The sequence below is a fragment of the Catharus ustulatus genome, chromosome 6 (assembly GCF_009819885.2).
Source record: "Catharus ustulatus isolate bCatUst1 chromosome 6, bCatUst1.pri.v2, whole genome shotgun sequence".
Classification (NCBI taxonomy): domain Eukaryota; kingdom Metazoa; phylum Chordata; class Aves; order Passeriformes; family Turdidae; genus Catharus; species Catharus ustulatus.
The window spans coordinates 8,911,066-8,935,135 of NC_046226.1; the positions used below are offsets into that span (position 1 = coordinate 8,911,066).

The 24,070-nt window shown below is 41.8% G+C and overlaps 1 long non-coding RNA gene across 6 annotated transcripts in view; it reads left to right on the forward strand.

The window, feature by feature from the left end:
- The window catches only part of LOC116997207, a 39,508-nt gene extending 20,721 nt beyond the window's left edge, over positions 1–18,787 (forward strand). For all 6 annotated transcript variants that reach the window (XR_004418124.2, XR_004418126.2, XR_004418128.1 and 3 more), the window contains exon 3: positions 18,658–18,787. This is a non-coding gene — a long non-coding RNA (uncharacterized LOC116997207). The remainder of the gene's footprint in view (positions 1–18,657) is intronic.
- The last annotated feature ends 5,283 nt before the right edge of the window (positions 18,788–24,070 follow it).

Sequence of the window (24,070 nt, forward strand, 5' to 3'; positions counted from 1 at the left end):
TTGGTTTGTTTATTCCTGTGAATAGGGTGTGCTTATGGCAAAACCTCATGTTTCTGGAGACTTTCCTCTTTTCAGGCATTATTTTAGAAACGGAATGACACACAACAGGATGTGTGGTTGTAGATATATGTTCACGCTTCAGGGGCCATGCATACCTTTGTGACCATGTACAATCCTGTGCTTTTTCTCTCATCATTCATGTGGTAAAATAAACCATGGAGGAACAGTGGATTCATTTCTCCTTTTTATGCCCAGAACACACAGAGAATGTATTGATACTCATCTTTCTGTTGACTCTTAAAATCCTCAGACCAGTTATTGGAGGTAAGAAGATAAAAATGAGGGTACGTGGCCAAGAAGGCTTGAGATTTTATTCCTCAAATTTGATTTGAAAATTGCAGTTTGATAAAATTGCATTTGTTTGATTTCTTGTGTTTGTGTGTTTTTAAATTCTGAATTACCTACATGCACTATTAGTGTTAGGAATTCTCTTGTAGCTTTCTGAGTGGCCCCACTTTGGGAAGGGTGATCAGACCAGATCACCTCAAATAGCTCTTTATAACATAATATAATCTGTGATTCTTGTCCAGTTTAATACTGGGATATTGGGGATCTCATGCAAAGCCCACCTTGATTTTGAAGTAGAATAATAACCCCATTTGTAGAGGTGTTTGGCTTTATTTTTCATATTCCTTTTGATGACCATCAAACAGAAAATAAATAGCAGTTCTTCAGTTGTCAACAGGCCTTTTCATTTTTCAGTGTTGGCTGGTCTGTTCAAATACAAAAGTTGGGATTTTTCAAGGGAAAGGTTCAAAACTTGGAATAATAAACAAGCTGTGCTTATTTACTACTTTTTGTAAGTGTTCTGGGTCTCAACCCAAAAGTTGGTTTTTGCTTTAATTGCTAGAATGTGTAGTTTACTGAGACTGCTATGTAGCTGTGAAGCTGCTGGAAGTTTTGCTTTCATTTGTTTATTTGGCTCTTGTTGCTGTGATGGCTGCTGTCAGAAAGTAGAACTTCTTTCTAACCTCATCCCAGCCTTTCTCCTTCACTTTTTTATAGTACTGGTATAAAAGAAAGGGGAGAAATTTTGGGGTAGCAGGATGTGTGGTGGAACTAGCTCTGTTCTTTCCGGTCACCTTCAAGCAGGGCTTCTATTTTGTCACTGATAGATGTCGAATTAGGTGCCTGATAGTGCTGCCTTCAGAAGAGCTGGTTGGCTGCAGCTCCTTCAGACTCTGTGGCAGAGGAGGTGTGCTTTAGATGCACATTTTGTTACTGGTGGCTGGAGTTTACAGCAACAGCCTGTTGTAAAAGTCGAGGCCTGGGCCATGAGGTCCAGCTTATCAGCAGCAATTGACAGAATAGTCCATGGATAGCAGAGGTGACCTGGAAGTTCACCATGGCTGATCTGGTGTCCTCAGCTACCACCAGCTCACAAATTTCCTCCTTTGACCCAGTCAGTGTAGTGACTGTGTCATTCATCAGGGGCTGTTCATGATGGTTTAGTAGCAGTCTTGTCATTTTTTGGCCATTGAGATGAGCAGTCACCATTTGGTGATCCATAGTGTGATAGATCTCTGCTGTTTGTTCCAGGGTAATAGTACCCTCAAGCAGTTGACATTAAGTGCTGCTTTATGAATGCCCTTGAGTTGTAGATTATTTCATAACAGGTTCTCCGGATGGTTGCAACTACAGTCCCAAAGGACAGAGTAAATTTTGGATCTGATGTACTGTTTCACTTAGAAAAGAGAGACTTTGAGGGCAGGGTTGAAGCCTGCCTCAGCCAGGAATGGGAAACCTTGAGCAGTGTGCAGCCTCTGGAATTTGTTTTATCTGAGACGATATTGTGTGAAGTCTGGAGCCAAGGTTTCCTTACGAAACTACGTTAGACCTGTGTTTGGATCTATGTATGAAATGAGATAGCTGTAGTACCTAAGGGACATTTTTTTTATTGTTGTTGCTGTATAACCCAAACTCTCTAGAACGGGGAGATTCTTGAAGGATGCATGTCTAATACCAGCTTCCTGATAAACTTTCACTAATTATTTTAAAATTATACTTAGAATCTGCTGTGGATGTTTTTAATTTTCTGCTTTGAAAACTTGATACGTCTTCCTTCCTTTTTCCACAATACCAGGATAGTGATAGTTATTTTGGAAATTGTTTTCCTTGTTCAGGTTTGGACTTCTGAATGCAAACAACCCTTATGTCTGATACCCTCTTCCATTTTTCTGGGGCTGGAAATGCTGTTGCTAAAAGGCATATCCATTACCCATTCCTTGTGGCCCAGGGGAGCTTGGTAGGTCAGTCAAATTGAAGGCAGAGCATCTAGGAGCTGAAGAGGTCTCTGGTGCATGCGGGTACTGTCCTGGAACTGAGAATTGAAGCCAGTCTTCCCCTGGTCTGCCACAAACTTCCTCCTTATACAATCACCTAGGACAGGGTTATTTTTCTCTCTCTGTGCCCCAGTTCCCTATCTGTAAAGTGGTGATAACAGCACTTCCTTACTTCATGGGGATGTTGTGAGGACAAAGCAGCTCAAGCTGTGGGGCTCTTGGATACTGTGGTGACTGGGAGCACAGATGGAAGAAGGGGAATGTTACACATAAAAGCTTTCTGTTTTTTGAGCCCAGTGGTAGATTATGGCACTGATGTGAGTGTGACTTCCACCGAAGTCATGGCTTGTCTGGTGCCATGTCTTCCCTTGAGAGATTTCCTTGCTCACTTCTGTGTGCTGACAAGGAAAACCCTTAACGTCCTGAGTGTGATTGTTTGGGTCCTTGGCTGCAGGCTCTGTGAGCCCAAGAGCCTGGGTGAGTCTTGCTGTCTGTTTTCCAGCCTGGCCTGCTCACAGTTACTGAATGGAGTGTGTGCTTCTGGCACCAGCCACCCAGGACATTTCACAGACTAACTCACATCCTGGAAGGAGTTAAAAATACGTATGAATGGATTTTCACTTGCGAAATCCAGATTACTGTAGCAGCTACTCTGAGCAAGCCCTGGACTGCAGTGTGACCAGAAGAAAGCAATTGTCCCTGACATAACTGGTTAAATTTCTTAGAAACCACATCCTTTGGGTTGCCACTGACAACATAACATTCCTTAATGTTTGATTTCAAGCAAAGCTTTATTACCCAACTGTACATGCAAGCATACTTTCTTCTAAAGAATTTCTGTCCAGAGTCACCACGGAGTGAAGATCTTTCCATTTTAATGTGAACTTTGTAGTCTTGTTTATATGTAGTACAAGCAGGTAAGAGACAGGAAACCTATCTGCTTAATATGTACGTTGTGACGTATCTGAAGGGAAGGGGGTGGCGAGTTGAGTATTTGTTCAATTGAATCTTGTTCATGCAAATGAGTTTGGTTTTGGAAGCTCTTTGGGCCAGGAGGTAGATGTATACTTCATTTATTGCTTGCTTCTTGGAACATGGGGCTCATGTCATCTTTCTTGTTCACCTGCCTTAATAAATTCTATATTTAGTTGTGTCTGCCCATCCACTTGAACAGGACAAAAATAGCTTCAGTGTAATCCATCCTCTCAGTCCTTTCCTCTCCACCCCTTCCCTCCCCTTTCCTTTCCTGCTGCTAGGTTTAGGGCATTCGGTTGTTTGGGAAGTGGTGTTTGTTTTGCTTTGTTTCCTTACAAGTAGGGTTGGAGGGCAGGAGAAAACATTTGTACACTGGCATAAAATTGTTGTGAAGAGTATGCAAACTGTCAGAAACACTTCCTCCTCTCTTACAACATTTGCTGAGGGGTCAGAGTGTGTGCAGAGTGTGTGGAGGGAGGTGGAGCAGAGAGGTTGGGAAATGACTTGCATGTGGCATGCATCTGTCTGACAAAAAGCCAACCGTGCCAGGGGATAAATTGACAAACAAATAGTGTTTCAGTTCTGAACGCGGAGGTTCAGAACTTAAAGTTTGCACAGAGCAACTCTTCAGATAAGTTTCCAAATTGGACCTTGACTTGTGTTGTGCAAACATGTAGTAGCTAGCCCAGAGGAGTCTGTCCTCTGACACCCTGCCTGGGAGAGGATTGGGCACAGGCTGTGCTTTGCATGGCTTCTCCTGTGTCCCCCAATGGGCATACAAATATATATATAATATATATATGTATTTGTGTGTGTGTGTACATATATACATAATCTAACAGATCAACACCAGCCAAAAACCCCAGAAGTATTTAAGCCTTAACCCCTTGCCTTTATTTAGCATGAATTAAAATTTCTGTGGACATTGGCTATTTTTGGACTGGATAAAGAATGTCCACTGAATTTACCAAAATGCTTGCTGTCTATGTTATCTGAAATATTATTGTCTTCCACTATTAAGCTGATAGAGGTTTAAGGGAAATAGTATTGTTTTGGTAAAACTGCTTTGAAATACAGGCTGCCAAGTTCTTGTATCTTGAGCTGAGTGCTGGGTATGTTGTTGTTCCTGACAGACACGTTGTCTGGAGATGTAGGGGGACTGATTGTTCCGACAAAAAATGTTTCTTTTTGTAACTCAAGCATTTTTTTATTGAATGTGTTAGAGGGTGATATAGAGCAGAAAGATTGAGGGGAAACCTTTAATTGATACCTAATAAAATTCAAGGTGTTTTTTAATGAAATTTTTCATTTCAGTATCTGCTTTTCAAAAGAAAGTGAGGTTTTGAGGGTTTTTTTTCTTATTTTTGCATTCATATAATTGCTGCAGGACAGAAGGAAGAAAGAGTTGATTTTGAAAATTGGTCGCAATTTTAAAGATTAAAATTCTTTGTTCTTCCTTCTCTTTTGCTTGTGTGCCAACAAAAGCCTGAGCCATGTGGCAGTGTCAGAGTGGCAGTGCAGCCCCATTTTGACTTGCACCCCGAGTGATGCAAGTGTGAAGGATTGAAGGAGAACTGATTGGAGGACATCGATCATGTGGCGTGAACTGTGTTGGGCAGTACAGTGGAACCACTCACCAGACCTGGCTTGCACTCAGGACCCAAAATCCTGATTTGAACCTCCACGCTGTGAATTTGTAACAGGGCTCACACCAGCTCCCACCTCCCCTCTGTGCCGTGGTGTCCGATTGCCTTGGCCCCCCTGCTCAGTCCTGCTTTTAAAGCAAAGGGCACTCGAGTTTCTAGGAATGTTAATTCCTTACTTTGCAAGTGCAAATACATGCTCTGAGTGTTTGGGAAGGAGCAGGCCCTGAATTTAGAGCTTACACTCCCAGGCACGGTGTAATCCTGTTTAGCAGTCTGGGCTGCTGCGATGGTCCCGGGCAGGCTGTGCTGCCTCGCAGGCATCTGCTTCTCTGCTGATGGAGTCAAGTCAATGTCTTCAAAACTGCAATTTACACTGTAATGATGGATTACACTTGTCATGGTGTACAGAATTTTGTGTTGTGTGTTTAATAAAAGAAAACACTTTCTAATGCTTATTATTTCTGAAGTCCAACACGTCTGAGCTAAAGCTCAGTGTATGCAAGGCAAACTATGCTTTAATTTTACAATTGTCTGATGGGACTTTGCGATTTATTTGTTGTTACTTCCTTAATGATGTTGCAGTCAGAGGCACTGTTTTGCTAAATGTTGTGTAAAAAGTAAATTGTAGCACAGCAGATGTTGGTATTTGGATGGATGTCGGTGCAATGGGGGGACAGCAACAGTCATCTCTGTCAGCTGTCTTCAGGCTCGGCAGGCCTGCTGCGTGGTTACTTTGGTGTGTAAAAACAGCTCGTTTTGCAACTGGGAAGTTTGGCATTACATTTGGCACTGAGCCATGTAGCTGGGTTAACACAAGTGTTTATCCAGTGATTTTCTCAAAATTGGTAACTTGGAGAGAATGTTATTGAACTTCAGTACAAAGAAAGGGGGAATGTGGATGGATCTCTTTCTAAAAGGCATTGATGTTTATAATCCTAAATTCAATTTTTAAAAAATTCCTTTTATTTCCCTCACCCCTGTCTTTTTTGCTTTTTTTATCATCATCCTTCTTCCAGCTTACTGTTGACTGTTTCCTTTTTAAGGATTAAGACATGAAAGCATAGCTAATGAAATGCCATAACCACCTTTTTCTCCATCCTGTGTGCTCTCATGAATTAGGTGCAAAGAATAGAGGACTGCAAATGAAGCTGTTTAATTGCCACCACCCAAAATTTGGTAGAAATTCCAACTGCTGCATGAAATGAGAACCTGCTTGTATGCATATCTGCAGAGCAGTTGATTTCTGTATGGTGAATTACTGTAAAATTTATCTTTGGGTTAACTACAACAGTCTTTGCAGGCGATCAAGAATTTTTCGTAGAACTCCTGTTAATATTGGATATATTTCTTTATAAATATAATAAAATGCAGCAATTTAGACTGCATTTTCAGTAAGGACAGGAAGGAGCATGTGGTAGTTTTGCAGAGCAGCACTTCCTATCGGATTTTATACATGAAATTTGGAACTTGTTGATTTAATGTTCATTGGGAAACTTTATCATAAAGGATTCATTTTTCAGAGCCATTTTACTCTTCTACTGCATCTGTGATTAAATAACTAGATGTCTTAATTACTTGAAAAGGCTTCGATTTCTTTTGAAATTGGGAAAATGATTAAACTAGGAAATTTGGATTCTCTGATAAGGGGAAGAAAAGTGTATAGAAAAACATTTTCTCAAACCAGTGATAGCGACCCAGTAATGGACTTGTGCTTAGTTAATCTTGTAGTTGAGCTACAATTTTACCACCAAATAAAATACCAGGACAGTAATTTTCATTTGGGTCCTTTGTTCTCTCTTTTTTTCTTTTTTTCTCTTTTTTTAAAAAGAGGGTGTTACCTGTACTGTTCAATTTCTATAGCCAAATGTGTCTTCATTTAGAAAACCATAATTTGCAATAAGTCTGCCCACAACCAAGGTTCATTTAGTATGCTGTGGATAAATGAAAATTGTAAGTGTTCTGTGACTGCTTTTTGGAAACATTTTTGTCTCTTAGTTTGATACTCAGACTGTAATCCTGAAGTTAAAAAGGCTTTCTCACAAGGGATGGGGAAATAAATGTGCAAAAGCAGTAATAGGGAAATAATCTAAACCTTACAGCTTCCCCAGACCAGAGGGTGGTACAGTCTTGGTGACCAGTGTGGCATTGGAAGATTTTCCTGTGAGTGTTGGCTGTGCCTGTGAAGGAGCAGAGTCAGTGCAGGATCCTGTGCTCACAGCCAGGCTCCATGTTAGCTCTGTGGAACACACCTGTGTGTATCTAAAGGATACAACTTGGAGATTTTGCATGTCACCAGCGAGGTCCTGAGTGGGGGGCATACTCTCCTGACAGACTGGGCACAACCTGCACTTCCAGCTGCCTGCATTGGTGCTGGGACAAGAGCAGGAGAGGACTGGTGGTGGCCACAGGCACAACTGGCATGGCCTGGGGTGGGTGTCAGGTTCAGGCTGCTGCTTCTCCCAGCCCTTGCCTTCTGCCCATCAGAGACCCAACTTGTCCCTTTGTCAACACTGCTCTGATGCAGTTATTTCAGCCAGAATTGTAGCCATCTACAGTTCTACAGAATGGTAACCATCTTAACTCATGTCTAGCACTGTTTTCTGCCTCTCAAAGGTGCCTTTATGATGCCCCCTCTTTTCTCCTCTTGCTCCCCTCCCACCTTGCCAGCCGCAGCGGGGTTTGCAGGGTGTCCTTGCTTGGCTTGACCCCTGGAGGGGCAGAGGAGCCCCCAGCAGCTGCAAGCTGAGCTGGAAGCATCAGCTCAGGGAGCAGTGGCAGGAAATGCTGTAAAACAGAGGGTGTGCTGAGCATCGAGCAGTGCTTGCACGCAGGCTTTTCTGTACTTGTGTCTGTACCTTCCTTGCCAGAAGTCCCTGAGGCACGAGCGTGGCCCCAGATGGCCTTCAGGAATCTTACCCCAGGTGACCTGTAGGGCTTTTTCTCTGTCCTTAAAAAAAAAAACATTGTAAGCAAGAAAAAGCAGAAAGCTGTCATTTGAGTTTAAAGCTTTATTTATGGTTTTCTGGTGTTCTCAAAATGTGGCAATCTGACTTTCCTGGACAGCTGTTGTAGTTGTTGCAAGTTCCACACCTGATGGGTAGCTGTAATGTGGTTACGCAAGGGATGTGTTTGGAGTTTGTTTTGCTTCTGTTCTTTGAGGACAGCCTAGTGAGAGTGGGAAGACAGAACTACAGAGAGTGGACTGTGCTCAGTTATAGGATGGGGCTTTAAGGATTCAGGTGGATGAAGGAATGTGTGTGGTGAGGAGCAGTTGTGTGATGTGCTGTGCTTGGAAAACCAGGTGTGGAGGAAAGGTGGGGCTGATGCAGCAGTCCCTGACCTCAGAAGATCCAGTGAGGCAAGTGCCAGATTTGATGCCCACAGAAAGTGCTCCAAGTTTAGGGCAGGCTGGGGGTGATGTTTGGTTTTTTCGTTGCATATAGGAGCAGTTTGAATAGAAAAGATTGACATTTTTGCTATGTTTTCCCAAAAGTAAGAGGCACCACAGACTCAAAACTGTAATTCAAGTTCTCGTCTTCTGTGTCCACCTGTTTCCCATATCTATGTGGGATATACTGTTCATTTTTAATGCTGTTTTTAAAATGAAAAGTGACTTTAGTGTAGCAAGATGCTGTTGGCAACAAGGAAATTTATTTTTGGTAGCAGTGTCAAGGTAGGTGGGACTCTATTGGGTCTTTTTTCAGGTTGGTCTTTATTTCTTTCATCCTTGTATAAGAAACAGATCTTCATGTAACTGAAATGCATCTCTCCTGGAGCTTGGAGCTGTTATGGAGAAGTATAATGAACTTAATATAATAGATGACTTTGGGGTTAAAAATAGTTTTGATTATATGTATGTGTTTTTAGTTGTATTTTAGGCATGTTTCAATGTCACAGAGCTGAATTGTGGTACTGCTGAAATCCAACAGGAATTTTGCTGTTTGATTATCTTAAGACTCAACATTTTTAACTGTCTATTATAAAAATAAATGAGTTGTAATAGTGTGTCTGAGCTTGTGACCCTGTTAAGGCAGCAGTGTGGATTGTGCTCTGCTTTACAGTGATGATACACCTTAGTCCAAGGCACAGAAATCCTTGGCAGAGTTTCTTATTCCTGTGTTACTCAGCTAGGCTTAGCACCAGAGCTGCGGTGCCTGTTCTGCTTTTGAGCTACCCAGTGGTGAAGTTGCTTTAATAAATTCTCAGCATGCAATTAAGTTACTTTGCAAAATTCCTCTGAAGTGAGGCAGCACTCCTGTTATCTGAAGGAGATTTTCATTGCTGAGTTTGGGGTAGTGACTCAGTAAAACTTATCTGTGGAATACTAAATTTGGAGGCGTAACCAGGAGGTTGCCATGATAACAAATATTAGGACTTGCTTTCTGGGAAGTGCTCCTAATTTTTCCATTGATGGCCATTAAATGCCTCAAGATAAATGAAACTTTTTATTAGAAGTAACATGGTCTCCTTGTGCTCCTCCAGGATTTTGTTGACTTGCTAGTGACAAAGTGAAGAAGGGAAATCCAAATTAGCCCCAGCCCTGTTAGGACACCACCTCATTTCAATGTTTCTTCTTATTTTTTCCATTGAAATGTTTGCTTAACTTAGCTTTCATTCATCTTTCTACAAAATATTTATCAGTTTGTATAAACATATTTAAAATTCTACATTGATTTTATTTTCTTGGCACTTTTAAGAAATTTCCTGATGCACAGCATGATCACACAATTACTGGTAGAGTTTTTATTGTAAATGACCAAAGACATCTTATGTTGAAAATTAGGACTCAAACCCAGAAGCTAAAGGATAACAATACAATGTGTTAGTTTCTTTCTTTTCCGTAAATTGCTTATTTATTAAAATCCATGTTCTGCAGCTTAGTTTTTACAAAGCTTTTTTCCCCCTCTTCAAACTGTCTCTGAAGTTGGTTCATGTATATTTTAGAAATGCTGCTGTTTCAATAAATCTCCCCTAAGGTCCTTTAGCCTTTGTTTTTCTCCGTTTCTTTACAATTCCCTGAGGTTTTGATTCACTTTGTGAATGACACAATGATGTGGCAATGGGAGCCTAGAAGAGCAAGCTGGGGACTCAAGGAGTGGTGGATGAAAACATCCTCAGTGTGGATGTTTTGTTTCCTTCGCGGCTGTGTGCTGCTTTTTCCCTCCTCTGCTCTTGCTTTCCTGTGGGCTCCTACCCCCCAGCCTACCAGGTCATCTCTCAGCCTCACCAACTTTGGGATTTTAATGAGGAACCTCTGCTGAGTACTTTCCAGGTTTCATGTTCATAAAGCAAATAAATGCATCATAAAAATCACTCTTGCCTAATCTTTTTTTAATGGGGCTGATTGACGGATCTAAAATAATTTTTAGTCAATTAATGATGATTTTCCTGAACATCCTCTATGTTTAGGTCGCTTGAGGAATATGAATTTAAAAACTGTGATTTCAGTCTTAATTTGTTCTGGAAGAGCTTTGGTTTGTGTGTTTTTTGCTTTGTCCCCTCAGACACTGCCAGTCTCTAGATAGGATTTACTGAAGAACAAAACTGGGTTTGTGATATTCAAATCAGGCATATGTTCAGATAAGCACAAGAGTCATACCTAAGGATCCTTAGGTGAAAAGGTAAAATAATTGAATCAACTTTCAGATCCTGTCTAGAAAAGCTCATCCTTGTTCAAATACACCAGGGTGTAGTGTGTTTGGTGTTTCTGGTTTAGTTTTTATTTTTCTTTGTATTTGTTGTAGTAGACATAAAATCTTTGGAGGACTAAGTCATACTGTTTTTACAAGTACCTGGGGTGTATTTAAGAGCTTGATTTGCAGAGATGTTGAATACCATATTCAGATTGAGCTTGAGGAATAGTTGTAGCTACCTCCTTCCTCTAAGGGAAGATATTTAAAAACTTGCAGAGGCTTATTAGCTTAAGTGCCTTGTTAGCTGCTTGTGCTATTTTCCATCATAGTGTCAAGGTAAAAATTACTTGGGGAGAAATAATTGTTCTAAGTATGCTTAATTCAGTTCAGTGAATCTGACACCTCCTCTGTCATTTTTATTTATTTATAAAAATAGGAGAGAGTTGGGCACCTGTCAAAAGCAGAGAAATACACGATGGCACTTTCTCTTACAGGAATATTTTATTTTGTTAAAATCTTGTAGATGCTTGCAAGTTTATTGCAGAAAAGGTTTCTCCAATCATGTTGGACACCTCAGTAGTTTTAGGTCCTTTTGTTCGCGCCATGAGGTAGTAAAGATGCAATTCACTCTGAGATTGTTTTCAGTATAGCTTAAGAAATCACTTTATATTTTCCTGTAATTTATGTAGCTATCCTTAAAACTGCTGTTTTTAATGAAATTTCATTTACATCTTCTCCCACTGGAGACAGCTGTAGGTTAGGACTAGCCTGACTAAGCTGTGCCAAAGGTAGGAGTAAGGAGTTTTTTACATGCTGATTAATTCTCTTTTGCTCCTTTGGGAATATCTGGTATTGCTTAAATTGATTGCTGTAAGCAATATGGCAACATTTTTGACCTTCTAAAGTGAAATTCAGCAAAAAAAAAAAAAATATAAACCTCCATGTTTCAGTTTTACATAACTATACAGTTGAAGTATAGTGGTAAAAAATACAGAGGTGTCATCTTCTGCAGTGATGGTGTTGGCTGGTGATCTCAAACCCCTTGGCAGAGATAGAATCTGAGAACGTGGTAGTTGTCCGTTCCCTGCACAGAGAAAGTATTGGGTGAGAATCTGTTTTTCTTTCTCTCTAATCTGGCTTCTCATCTCTCCCATGGCCAGCTTTGTGAATCAGAGCACCCGTTGCCTTCCTTAGGTGTTCCCACCTGTGCTGTTGTGTAACTAAAGACAGGGGCAGCGTTTACTTTTCTACATTGCTTTGTGGGAAGCCCTAAGCCAAGGCTATGTGCTACTTTCTAAGTTAATTTGCAGATGTGGGGTGCCAGGTGACCAGAGTTGTCCTTCCACAACTCCCTTTGTCACTCGAAGGCCAGACGGCTCATCCATCACCCTTTGCCCCACCTCTGGTGCCCACCACCCTCCCTCCCCATATTCCCCCGAGATATGATAATGGAGCAGGTGCCCTGTATTGCAGCTTCCCCTGAGCTTGAGAAACGGCAGGAGGTTTAGAAAAGCTGAAACCAAGGAGGAGGAGGCAGCACTTCTCCTGAACCTGTTGGCAGTCACGTCAGTCACAGCCATGCACCCCACAGCCACACTGCCCGCGGGGGAAGAAAGTGGGGAACTCACTTGTGCCCTGTATCAGCCCTTGGGACTGCGGGACCCCACGTTAGGGCCCTGCCAGGCACGGAGGAGCTGAGCTGTGCATGCAGCGCTGGCCCTGCACGGAGGAGACGAGCCGGGCAGCGCTGGCCCTGCACAGAGGAGCTGAGCTGTGCATGCAGTGCTGGCCCTGCACGGAGGAGCCGAGCCATGCACGGAGGAGCCGAGCTGTGCATGCAGTGCTGGCCCTGCACGGAGGAGCCGAGCCATGCACGGAGGAGCCGAGCTGTGCATGCAGTGCTGGCCCTGCAGAGAGGAGCCGAGCCATGCACGGAGGAGCCGGGCTGTTCATGCAGTGCTGGCCATGCACGGAGGAGCCGGGCTGTGTAGCACTGGCCCTGCACTGAGGAGCCGGGTTGCTCATGCAGCGCTGGCCATGCACGGAGGAGCCGAGCTGTGCATGCAGCACTGGCCCTGCATGGAGGAGCCGAGCCATGCACGGAGGAGCCGGGCTGTGTAGCACTGGCCCTGCACAGAGGAGCCGGGTTGCTCGTGCAGCGCTGGCCAGGCACGGAGTAGCCGAGCCATGCACGGAGGAGCCGGGCTGTGTAGCACTGGCCCTGCACAGAGGAGCCGGGTTGCTCATGCAGCGCTGGCCAGGCACGGAGGAGCCGAGCCATGCACGGAGGAGCCGAGCCATGCGCGGAGGAACCGGGCTGTTCGCACAGCCCTGGCCCGGTGCAGGGGCCGTGAGCTGCGGGTGACCTCCCCGGCGGGGAGCAGCCCTGTCGGCAGGCCCAGCCACCTCATTGAGATTCCAGGCACAGGGAGCGCCTCTGCAGCTGTACGCTGGAGGCCGTGGCCGAGGAGGCATCCAGAGAGGGGCCCAAAAAAACCATCAAAGAACCGGCCCCTTCGCTGCGCCTCTGAATAGGCAGACAAACCAGAGGTCCTCCTCTCTCCGCCAGCGAGTTGGGAACGACATTAACATAACCTCTTTTTTCCCCCTTTCTTTTTGATTTCCCCAAGCTACCGAAAATCTACTGTGCTTAAATATCTCGTTCTGACAGTTTGCTAAAGGGAGTGAAGAGTGGTGCACCAGCCTGGTGGGTGTCTGTGCAGCTATTTTTATAAAAAATAAAACATATTTGAGCTGAGAGTTTTCTTTCGGGTCACCCTAGACTTAATTGTTTGGTGTCAGGTCGTTAAGATCCAGAATTAGCTCTCTACACTTGGAAAGAGTTCGCTTCTGAGTGCTTTAGAAATGCTAGGGCAAGTTTTCAAATCCTGCTTTCTTTTTCCAAATCTGTTTTGATTTCAGCTGGTTTTGAAGCGAGTGGACACTTACTCAATTTACTCAAGCAGTAAGAATTAACTGTAAATCCCCATCCAACTCAGCACGAAGGAGATGGCAGCTCCTGAAAGCTTCACGTCTTTAAGGAAATTGGCATCTGTTTTGCGAGCCCTTATTAGGCCGGCAGGATGCAGACCACTTCTCATGGCCATTGAGGCTCAGAAATGAGTCACTGGGCCTTTGATGGGTGGCACATTAGCGCTGGATTGGCATAACTTTCGTGTTCCCTCGGACAGGAACTGGGGCTGTACAGGCGGGGAGTGCCGTGCATCATCAGAGCGTGTGGGAATGTAGAGAAGGCTTGCATAACTCAAAAGCTCTCATTTTTTTTTTAGTGTTATGCTTAAATGCAATTAAAGGTGCTACTTGTGATGCTCAGAGCAGAAAGTTTAATGCATTATTTATTGGTAGATTTGTGGTAGCCACTTGAGTGCATTTCATATAACTGAGACTTTGTTTTCAGTCAGTGCTCCTGGGCTTGTTACTTGGTTACTTTGGGCCATAAGAAAGTTAATAGTCGGTCGGGTGCTTTTGTAAATACCAAGGGTAGCATTGGATGCTGACTTGGTTAACCTAATGAATTTTTTTTTTTTCAAACCATTGGTATGTATGAGTTGATTAAAACAAAAGCAGAGGCTTCTTAAATATAGTCTGTTCTGAATTAAAGGGTGTGGTGTTGGCTTTGAATGAGCTTGATGCAGCAACAAGCATGCAGCAGTTGGTAAATAAAGATGGATTTTCTTTTGTTCTGCTGGTGCTTGCTGCTCATTATTCTCCACTTACCCCGTGAGCTTCCCAGGGAGTGGCAGCTGTTTCTGATGTTAGACACTCTATCAGTGGTAGACAGCTCCAGATTCGGTGAGATGCTGTTGTGGGGAGGAGAGGAAAATAATCTAACCCTGCATTATTGTAAATCCTCAGTAGAATTAACTTTTCATGAACCAAAGGAGTTTTGTGTTTAAGTTTTTCTGAAATATTCAGGCATAAGTGTGCTTTGCAGTATGTGTTACAGCGAAAAAGCTTTTCTGGCATGAGATGGATTTACATTCTGAGTGTGTGTTAAGTATTTTAATGTGCAGTGTGTGGGGGCAGACACAAGGCAATAAAGGGAAATCAGTCTATAACAATCTTTGTGTATGTTTCCAGATATATACAGTTTGGGAATCTTTGCAATTTGGAAATTGCGTGGAGTAAACAGAATGGTACATAAAGATTTTAAATAATAAAGCTAGCAAGCTACAGAAGAGTCTGTTTGGTTCCAGGATTTTATATGTAGGATTTATAACCCATGCTTTTGCTTTCCTGTCTCTGCAGTGTTAGCATTCTGTTACTGAAAACAAAGAAGGCTCTGCCAGGGCATTACACAAGCAATGAATCACAGAGGAAAAAATGTTTTGCTTTGTAAATTGTTCACTTTTCCATGGTGGATCATTATTTTTTTTAGTGTTGTCTGATAGAATTTGCCACACATGCTTGCATTTACTGTACTCGGTACGATTCTTTCTAGTGTGACTACACAACTGCTAATATTAGTGACTTCAAGTAACTTCTTCTTGTGATTCTTAAAAACAAAACCACAACAGGAACAAAGAACACAGGGCAAAAATTGAAACAGCTCAGTTCACTCTTGAGGCATGACAGCTTGCTGAGTATATTGGAGGAAGGAAAAGGTGTTGATGTTTTTCAGACAGCTTTGTCCCAGCAGTTCCACATAATTTTTTTTTGTCTGTATTGACAAACTCGTTTTTTGCCTCCAGTACTCAGATTTGCTGTCACCTTTTGATGGTGTGCTCTTGGACTGTAGGCCATTTATAGTCTTTTAGCTAATCATAAAAATATAAACTTGTTTCTTAAGAATATGAACTTTGTACATCTTTTTGATGACTGTTGGTGAATCTGTGTGTCTGAGATTCTGAAGAAGAATGATGGCTTGCTCAGACTGGAATAAAAATAAACTTGGAGATCATCCCTCTGGGAAGTCACACACCAGGCAGTGTCTTGCCACTTTTTTGCAGGATGCAAAAGTACAACCTCAGTGTGTTATGTAATAAAAATTTGTACCACAAATCCTGCACTGTGCCTCATACTCTTCTTGGCAAGAACAATAATCAATATGTTCGATTGCCATATTATGGTATTCATTAAGCTCCAGACATGTGGAAAAAATTTTAAATAAAATCGTATTACTTATTTGCAAATTAAAAAGGTCAATCAGGAGCCATAACCAGCTGCAGCAATGCTTAAAGGAAGATCCAAGTAGAATGATCCCTGCAGAAAGACTGGTGGTAATGAAATCCTTGACTTTTTCATACAGAAGCAGTGAGTGTGGAGGAGGATGTTATATATGTATGGAATGTACCATTTTAAAGACTGTGTGATTAATCCTGTTAGAGGATGTGTTTCTAACAGAGAAGCAGATTGGTGGGATAAAGCTGTAAGAAAGTATGAGAGCCAAACATAAGCATCTAATCTCAGAGAAAGTCTCCTATGACAGTACAGTGTAATTCTGTTAAAATTATGTATACTTCACTGCAAATAACCAGATAATAATTTCAGAATCTGCAAAAAATTAATTGTCCCCTCTGTAAATGCCAGTGGCGAAGATGTGCAGCATAAATTAGGGAGTAAGGGAAGTAGAAACTCTCAGTCTTGTTTGTGTTCAGATATTTTTTGTCCCATCCAATCTGGATTTAGTCCTAAGTGCGGATAGGATAAGGGGTATGTGGTGGTCATTAGGTCTCCTGGGTGTGCTTTATGCAAGAGAAGAAAATACCAACAAGTCAGGTAGGTAACAACATATTCCAAAATCCTGATAGTCTGGGCAGCTGCCTCCCCAGCCTGCTTACCTGGCAAATCTCTACTCAGGAGCTGGGCTGAGCGTGCCACGAATCTTCTCATCCCTGTAGTCACATCTGTGGTGTAATAGTAATGAGATTGGAGTAATCTCACTGATCTGGGCCGAGATGGACTGATAATTTAAATGTGAAAGGCTTCATAATCTCCTGCTGATCCCAGAAAGTTTTCAGCATTTAATTAAGGTCAGAATTAAAAAGATGATGACAACAAAACCTTCTACATTTACCTCCTTGCCTATAAATGTTAAATCATGACAGATGAGTTCTTCTGAAATTCCTGGAGTGATGATGACACTTTCGTAAACGCCTTATAGATTGGTGTAATACTTTCAGCAGTAACAGCCATCTCTAAAAGAAACAATGAGAAGGTCTGTGCTCCTTTTCCTCTCCTCTTTCTTGCCCCGTAGCTCAGTTTCATCAGTTCAAATGGATATTTTCTGCAGACATGGCCACTGCAAAGCTGGCCCTGTGTGACTCCCTCTAACAGTTCAGTAGCTCTTAGTTTTTTGCTTTAGATTAGAAAATTGAAATCCCAGTGAGGACTAAAGAGGTGAAAGCAGCTGGTGGGGGCTGTGCCCACCCATGTCTGTGTTGTGTGGGCGTTGGGGTTGCTTCTGCTTCTGTGTGCCGGAGGGAGAAGGATGAGTGTGAACTGAGAAGTGGCACAGCTGCTGCCCGAAGCAGGTTGAAACTGCACCACAGACGGAGAGGAGGTCTGTGGGGAGAGGAAGGAGACAAAGCAGCTGCAAGGGAGTTCCTGGGGCAGGGTGCACTTTGCTGGGAGAGAAATCACCAGCAGAGGAAAGCTGAGCAGCAGGAGAGTATGAGAGGAGCCTGGGAGAACAGAAGAGCAGCAGAGGGTTACCAGAGCCAATAAATCTGGTGAGCCTTCTCCTCTCTCTGTTCTTGGTTGTTTGAAGAGCTTGCCAGCAGGTGAACCTGTGGGCACTGGCCACCAGCCACTGCAGAGTAGCATTACAGGGTGCACAGGCATGGTCCTGCTGTGACAGGCTGGAAGGGAGTGCAGCTCCTAGTGTGCTCCCTTATCTTCTCCCCAGTGTTAAACAAACACTGAGAAATGGTGAGAAACCATACAGAAGGGAGAAGGGTATGGTTGATGCAGCTGTGGGTGCTTTGTAGTTGACCATTTGCTTTTAAAATTTTTAAATCAGTTGTTGGGGTGAGCAGAATTGGAAAAGTGTGGCCAGTACTGTGTTCAGAATTCTTGAATGAGATTTTTGTGACTCAGTTGAGCAGAAACATTACTGCAGGACCTTGTAGGACTAGAGGGGCAGCTTGGCACCATGAAAAGCTGTTTGAGGTTCTTGAGAGACTGACTCAGAAAACAATGATCTGGTGAATAAGCAAAAAACTTAGGCATACTGACAGTCATCCAGAAGAGCCGTTGATGGGACTTCTGTCTTCTTTCCCTGAAGACCAGCATAATAAATCCAGTAAATAACTGAGGTTTTGGTTAACTCTTTTCTTCTTATTCTACTGCTGAACATTTTGCATGTGGCTGTAGCACATTACACAAGTATCACCTGTGCAGGTTACTTAGATGAGCAGTAGCATGGTGTGAGCAATGGGTGTTTCCTCAGACAAAGAAAGGTGGCATATCTTTCAGAGTAGATGTTTGTTTTCTACTTTGTGGTGGCTATACATCATCCAGTGTTTTCCCCTTCGTATTGTGATATATCATCTTGTGTTTCATGCTTGAGATGTTGTGAGAGAAGTGAGTGATGTTATGTAACATAAGCAGAGAATTATCTTCTTATGGTCTGAAAGTGACTGTTGGTTTGATAAAGCAGTTGACTAATTAGTAAATTACCCATTGTTGTTTAAAATACTTGCGCTGCAAAATGTAAATGAAAAAAATTTCTCCACTTGTCAGTATGAAAAATGACAATAGCAAAAATAATACATAGGACATCTGCTCTGATTTTTTTAAAATTTAAAATGCATTTAAGGCAGATGTTGTAGAATTTGAATGGAAATCAAAGTAGATGGAAGAACAAAACATAGCTGTTTACCTTTCATGAAGTCCCATTTTTATGGGGACTAACATCGCTATCAGAATGTGACTCAGTGCCTGTATTTTTCCACTGTTTGTATCAGACTGAACTGAGTGTTCTTAAAACTGCTGCTGTCAGGATGACATATAGTTCCAATATTAACAGAAATTATTGGTGTGTCAGTATTTTGGGGTGTTTCCTGATGTTGTTTCCCTTTGCCCATCCTCTCTTTCCAGGAGAATATATCAAAACATGGAGGCCGCGGTATTTTCTTTTGAAGAATGATGGCACCTTCATCGGCTACAAGGAACGGCCACAGGATGTTGACCAGCGGGAATCACCTTTAAATAACTTCTCAGTAGCTCGTAAGTGTTTGTAGCTGCTCCCTTGTCCAGTTTGGGGGTTGATGTCTTCTTGTAACATAGCTGGTAAGCTGCATCAGTGACATTCAGGTCTGCCCAGAGCGGTGCATCTAAACACTAAGTGTGTTTATTTGAGCTGATAAATCCTACTGTGTTTCTCAGGAATGATTGTGATGTGGAGGTTTTATTCTCTGCTTATTTTTCTTTTTTTAAAGTTTTCTAGTAATTAAACCACTGTTTCTGGTTATAGAATAAAATGGGTTTATTTGTTAATATTTTGTATGTATGTTAGTTGGCAAATTGCTTTGAAGTGAAAATTCACCCAGGTGCATGTAGTTGGCAGGTAGGTACAGCAGAAGCATTTCTGCCACCAGATCTGGATTCCAGTGGTATTGACATAGGTCAGAGTTATTTAATTGTTAGCATAAGAGAATGCAAAGTGAGCACATGCTTTAATGAAGCACACTTGGATTTTCTTAATTTTGAACACAACCCCATAGTTCTTCTATCAAAGCCAACAAAAGGGTTTGGAAATAATAACATCTCCTAACCTCTGCACTCTCTGCTATGCAAACATTTCCGACTTTGCTCAGGTGCTGCAGCACAGGATGTGATAGAAGACTCTGAAGATAATTTCCTTTTCTTGCTCATGTTTTTAACCTTTCGCTGTATACTTCCAGCTTTTATTTTCTCCTGTTCTTAATCTTTCCTGTCTCATGATCTGCCTGTGTCTCGTTCCACCACTTAAAAATAGATCATTGTGGCACCTGTTATTAACAATGATCTGTTCCATGTTCCTGGTGACTACTGGAAGCAAGCTCTGCAGAGAGAAGTGTAGGGGCTTTCCCTCTTCATTACAAGGTAGCTCAAAATACAGGGGGTTCATCTTCGTAGCTGATCATTAAGAAGGTGTTTATTTTGAAACACCTTGGTCCTGGAAGAGGGCTGGGCAGCAGTAGGAATTAATGGAATTGTTCGTTATTTTTCCTCCAGTAGCAGCATATACCTGTTCTGAGTGATGATGGGAATAAATAATGGATATGCTATTGCCTGGTGCCTCCGTGCAGGATTCCAAGAGTGCTTTGGGGCTCTTTGTCTCATTTGAGAGGCAAAATTGTCGTAGTGTTTTCATTTCAGTAATGACATGGTACTTTCCTCTTTAGACTGGTATCTTCTTACAGATCAAGAAGGTAAGGCAAAGCAGCAGAAAGCCATTAATTCATAAATTAATTCAGTAGTTGGTCTATAGCCAGAGGCTTTTAACAAATGCACTTTCTGGAGGACACTTCCATCCTCTTGCTGCTAACTGCATTACTTGGGCAGCTCAGTGCCAAGGAGTAAAAATGTGTTCATTGCCTTTTCTTTGTCCAAGTTGCCTTTAAAATGGGTTAACTTAAATCAGTTTTCACAACAGGAATATGGTGCTTTTTTGGCAGATTGAGCCCATCAGTCTCAGCATTTATAGATAAACAGGTTTGTTACCATGGCATCAGAGCATTGTCAGAAAAGACACAGCACATGCCTATAGATAAGTTGTAGTCCTGTAAGAGGCATCGTGGGCTGGCTGGGATGTTCCTAGCAGTGGCTCTTGCCTGCTGAACAGGGCAGGCTCTTGCCAGGCTCTTGCCTGGTGGCAGGTCAGGAAGACCTTGAAGATTGGTGTGGGACCTCCTTGCTAGAAGTCATTATTGTGGATTTGGGCCCACAGAAGCAGCCATTTCCCCACCAGGATTTAATTTCTCATGTAGGCAGTAGCAGGCAGTGCTACCAGCACTTCTGTCCCTTCTGAGTGCCCTCTGCACTTTCACAGATTGACAGAATATTCTGAGTTGGACAGGACCCACAAAGATCATCAAGTCCAACTCTTCAAGTCAATGGCCCATATGGGGATTGGACCCACAAACTTGGTGTTATTAGCAGCAGACTCTAACCAGCTGAGCTCATCTCAGGGATCACTGTTTGGATGTATTTTGCAGCACAGGCTTTCCCTTTGAACCTGCTTGCCTGATCCTTTCATTTAGGCGAACATGTCGCGTTAGTGTGAATGAATTTGAGTTGTCTCTGGAGGAAGGCTCAGGCCAGAGCACAGGCCTGTAGAAGCCTCCTGCCAGTGAAAGGTGGGGGGAATTTAGATTAAATATTTTGTAAAAATCAATCCTTCTGTTTTCTTTTCCTCCAAGACACCATGATAGCCCTGACTTTTTTTGTTAAATTAGTGAACCAGATTTTTTTTTTTTTTAATGAGATGGCAGGCTGTCTCTGTCAGTCTGTTCTTTGGAAGTGGTCCCATGTTTCTGATTAAAATCATTACCCTCTTCTGGTGTACAAAAATGTAGGCTTTTTTATCTTTGCAAGTAAAAGGAGAGTTTTTTTTAAAGGGGAATTTTATTACTTGTCATGTAAAATTCATATGAGTGATGTTGTCAGCGCATGAGAAGTGGGAAATAATTCATGAGAAAGCTATGACAGAAGGTAACTAATGGTCACCTGTCGTTTCCTTTAACAGGTATGAAGAAAGTATTAGCAATAAATAGTGTGTGATTTCCATGCACTTGACAGTCTCTTCTTTTCTCCTACACCAGCCTTTTCTTTTTGATCTGTGAGGGTTTTGGTCATACATTTTTGCAAACTTGTTTCTAAGTTCCTCTAGCTAAAGAGAGACTGACTATTTATTTTAAATAACTTCTTTTCCATCTATTTTTCCTTTTAAAATAGCCATATACCAATGTTTGCTGTGTTTAAGGAGTATATTTTCTCTGGAATTAAGCTATTGATGATTTATTAAAAAAACAAACAACAACAACCAAACAAAAAACAAATACAAAAGAACTCAAAGTAACACTCGTGAAAACTGAGATTTTTGAATCTTGTTTGAATTTGTGTTCTGTACTTTACTACTAATAGGGTAGAAGGAATAAAAAAGTCTGTGCCTAAAAGTTCTGCTCCAGAGTTCCTACAGATGAATAACCAATAGAGCCTGAGTTGTAAATCTGTGAGATAAGTAGCCTTCATACTGATTGTAATCTCGGATTATCATGTATGTCTCCCTATTAGGTTATAAGCCTTTAAAACCATATAGCTGAGAAAAGCAGTATATTGTGAAAAACCACATGGAGAGAGAGGCTGTTCCTGTTAGAAAGGGATTATTTCTCCCGGCTGTCAAAAAGGAAGATGGACTGTGGTGGTTTTGTTGTACTGCTGAAAACATAATTGCTCAACAATACCAGAGCTCCTTTTGGGACAGGACTGTGTGTCTGCAGTCAAGCATTTTTCAGAGGGCACAGGATGGCCAGATTAGTGGTTGTATTTTTTTGTCTGCTGTTACTAAGGACCACCTTTGTGCAGGTCTGTAACTTGGTGCTCCTGGCCCCTCACTTTTGCCATGCTGAACAGTTCAGACTTGAATCTATCCAGTGGTGCTAACAGAAAACAAAACACTTCAACATAATATTCCTGTTTGTCTTCAAAATGTTTTATTTCTTCATAATTCTATTTTCCTTATTTGCCTTTTTCCTTTTTTTCCCCCCATTTTCTTTTTTCTGTTTTTCCATAGCCTTCCTTAAAGAAACCACAGCAGGAAGGAAGGATTCTTCCTTGACATTATTGTTTTAAGTGTGATGTCATTATATAGGGAGCAGAGTTTGACACTTTCATCGAAAGTAATCTGCCTTTTAGCTTAAGTGCTGGGAAAGCAAATATTATGACATTTTAGAAAGTCACTGGGATAATACTAAGTGTCTTTCAAATACAAAATGGTAATTTACATTTGAATGCCTTGGTGTCTATTCCTGTTAGGAACAATTTCTCTGTCCTACTTACTTTAAAAGACCAAACGCCAGGAAAGAATCAAAAGGTTCTTTAGAGAAATTTAAATAATTTTAACCAGGCTGCTGTTTATAGTACTTACTCTGTTGCAAATGGGGAATACTTATATTGGCCTGTTTCACAGGAAAAACTTCCTTCAAAGTGGGTAGCAACCCTCAGCCCTTATTTGAAATTGAAGGTTTTAGAGCAGAATCCCCAAACATGCCATAAATCAGACCAAATACTACACAACATCTGTTTGTGCTCTTCTGGAGTGGTGCACGTTGCACTATTACATTGATGATTAGAGAAGGTGGATTTGGTGCTTCTCTAACTTCAACTACAGTGAATTGGGTTTAAAAGTAATAAAAAACCCCTACTCTTCATTTCATTGATAAAATCCATGTGATTATGATATATGGTGAGAAATAAGTGGTAGTTTCAAACTTTGTAGAACCTATGTAGTACAGCACTTTGATAAAGCAATTTAAAAGTAAAGCCTTCTGTATTTCTTGATATGTGCTGTTATGATTGAGCAGCGTAATTAGACAGCATATTGTTCACTAAACAAAACAATTCTGGGTGACATTCTTGAATTATAGTGGTTATTAACTGACAAATCTCTATTATTCATCTTGCTGTATGCCTTAAAGATTGCTGGATCAGCAAGCTTAACAAATATCAATGGACAGCACTGGTTTAGGGGAAGACTGACATGTAATTGGTCCCTGTCAATGACAGAAAAAACCTTGTGTGGTTTATCATGCTGAAATCAAATGGTTAAATCAGAGCTCATGGCTAGTTTAAATATCTATGCAGCTACTTTAGAATATGAATCTAAAGTGGTTTTAAAATCTAAGCAAAACCTCTCTGTTTATTTCTTTATAATGTTTTACTTCAGGATAAGTACAGGAGAACAGCTCTGGATTAGTACAAGGTTAGGAAATAGCCTGGTGTTGTTCTTCGAGTCTTCAGCCAGATTCAGTGTCTTAGGGCTGCATTGTGCAGGCTCCTAGGGGACAACCCCAGCCTTAATCTAATCACGTTAAGCAGATAAAAATGGGAGGCAGAACAAAACAAACAACAAAAAAAGAAGGGCCAGCTAAAGGGAGGTGGGAGGTCTGGAGCAGGAGTGCGATCTTTGGAGCAGAATTTATCAGCACCAGGCTCACAGGGCTGCGCCAGCCCAGGCAGTTGTGTTTGGCTCTTGTTGCTGTTCTGTGAGGGGATGGAGGTGGCTGGAAGGCCAAATGCAGCACGGCTGCATGGCTGCGTGGAAGTTGTTTAATGTGAATGAAGGAGTGCCCTTTATTGCGCTAAAGGCTTGCGTGACTCATTAATAAACTTTCTCTTATCTAATTGGAGTGCTTTAGTAGGATGCAGTATAACCTCAGCATGCTGTTAAAGAAAAATTATATTTTCTTGTCATGAAAAATGCAGAGTTACTAATTGAAAAGCTTATAATTCCAGCAGCAAATGAGGC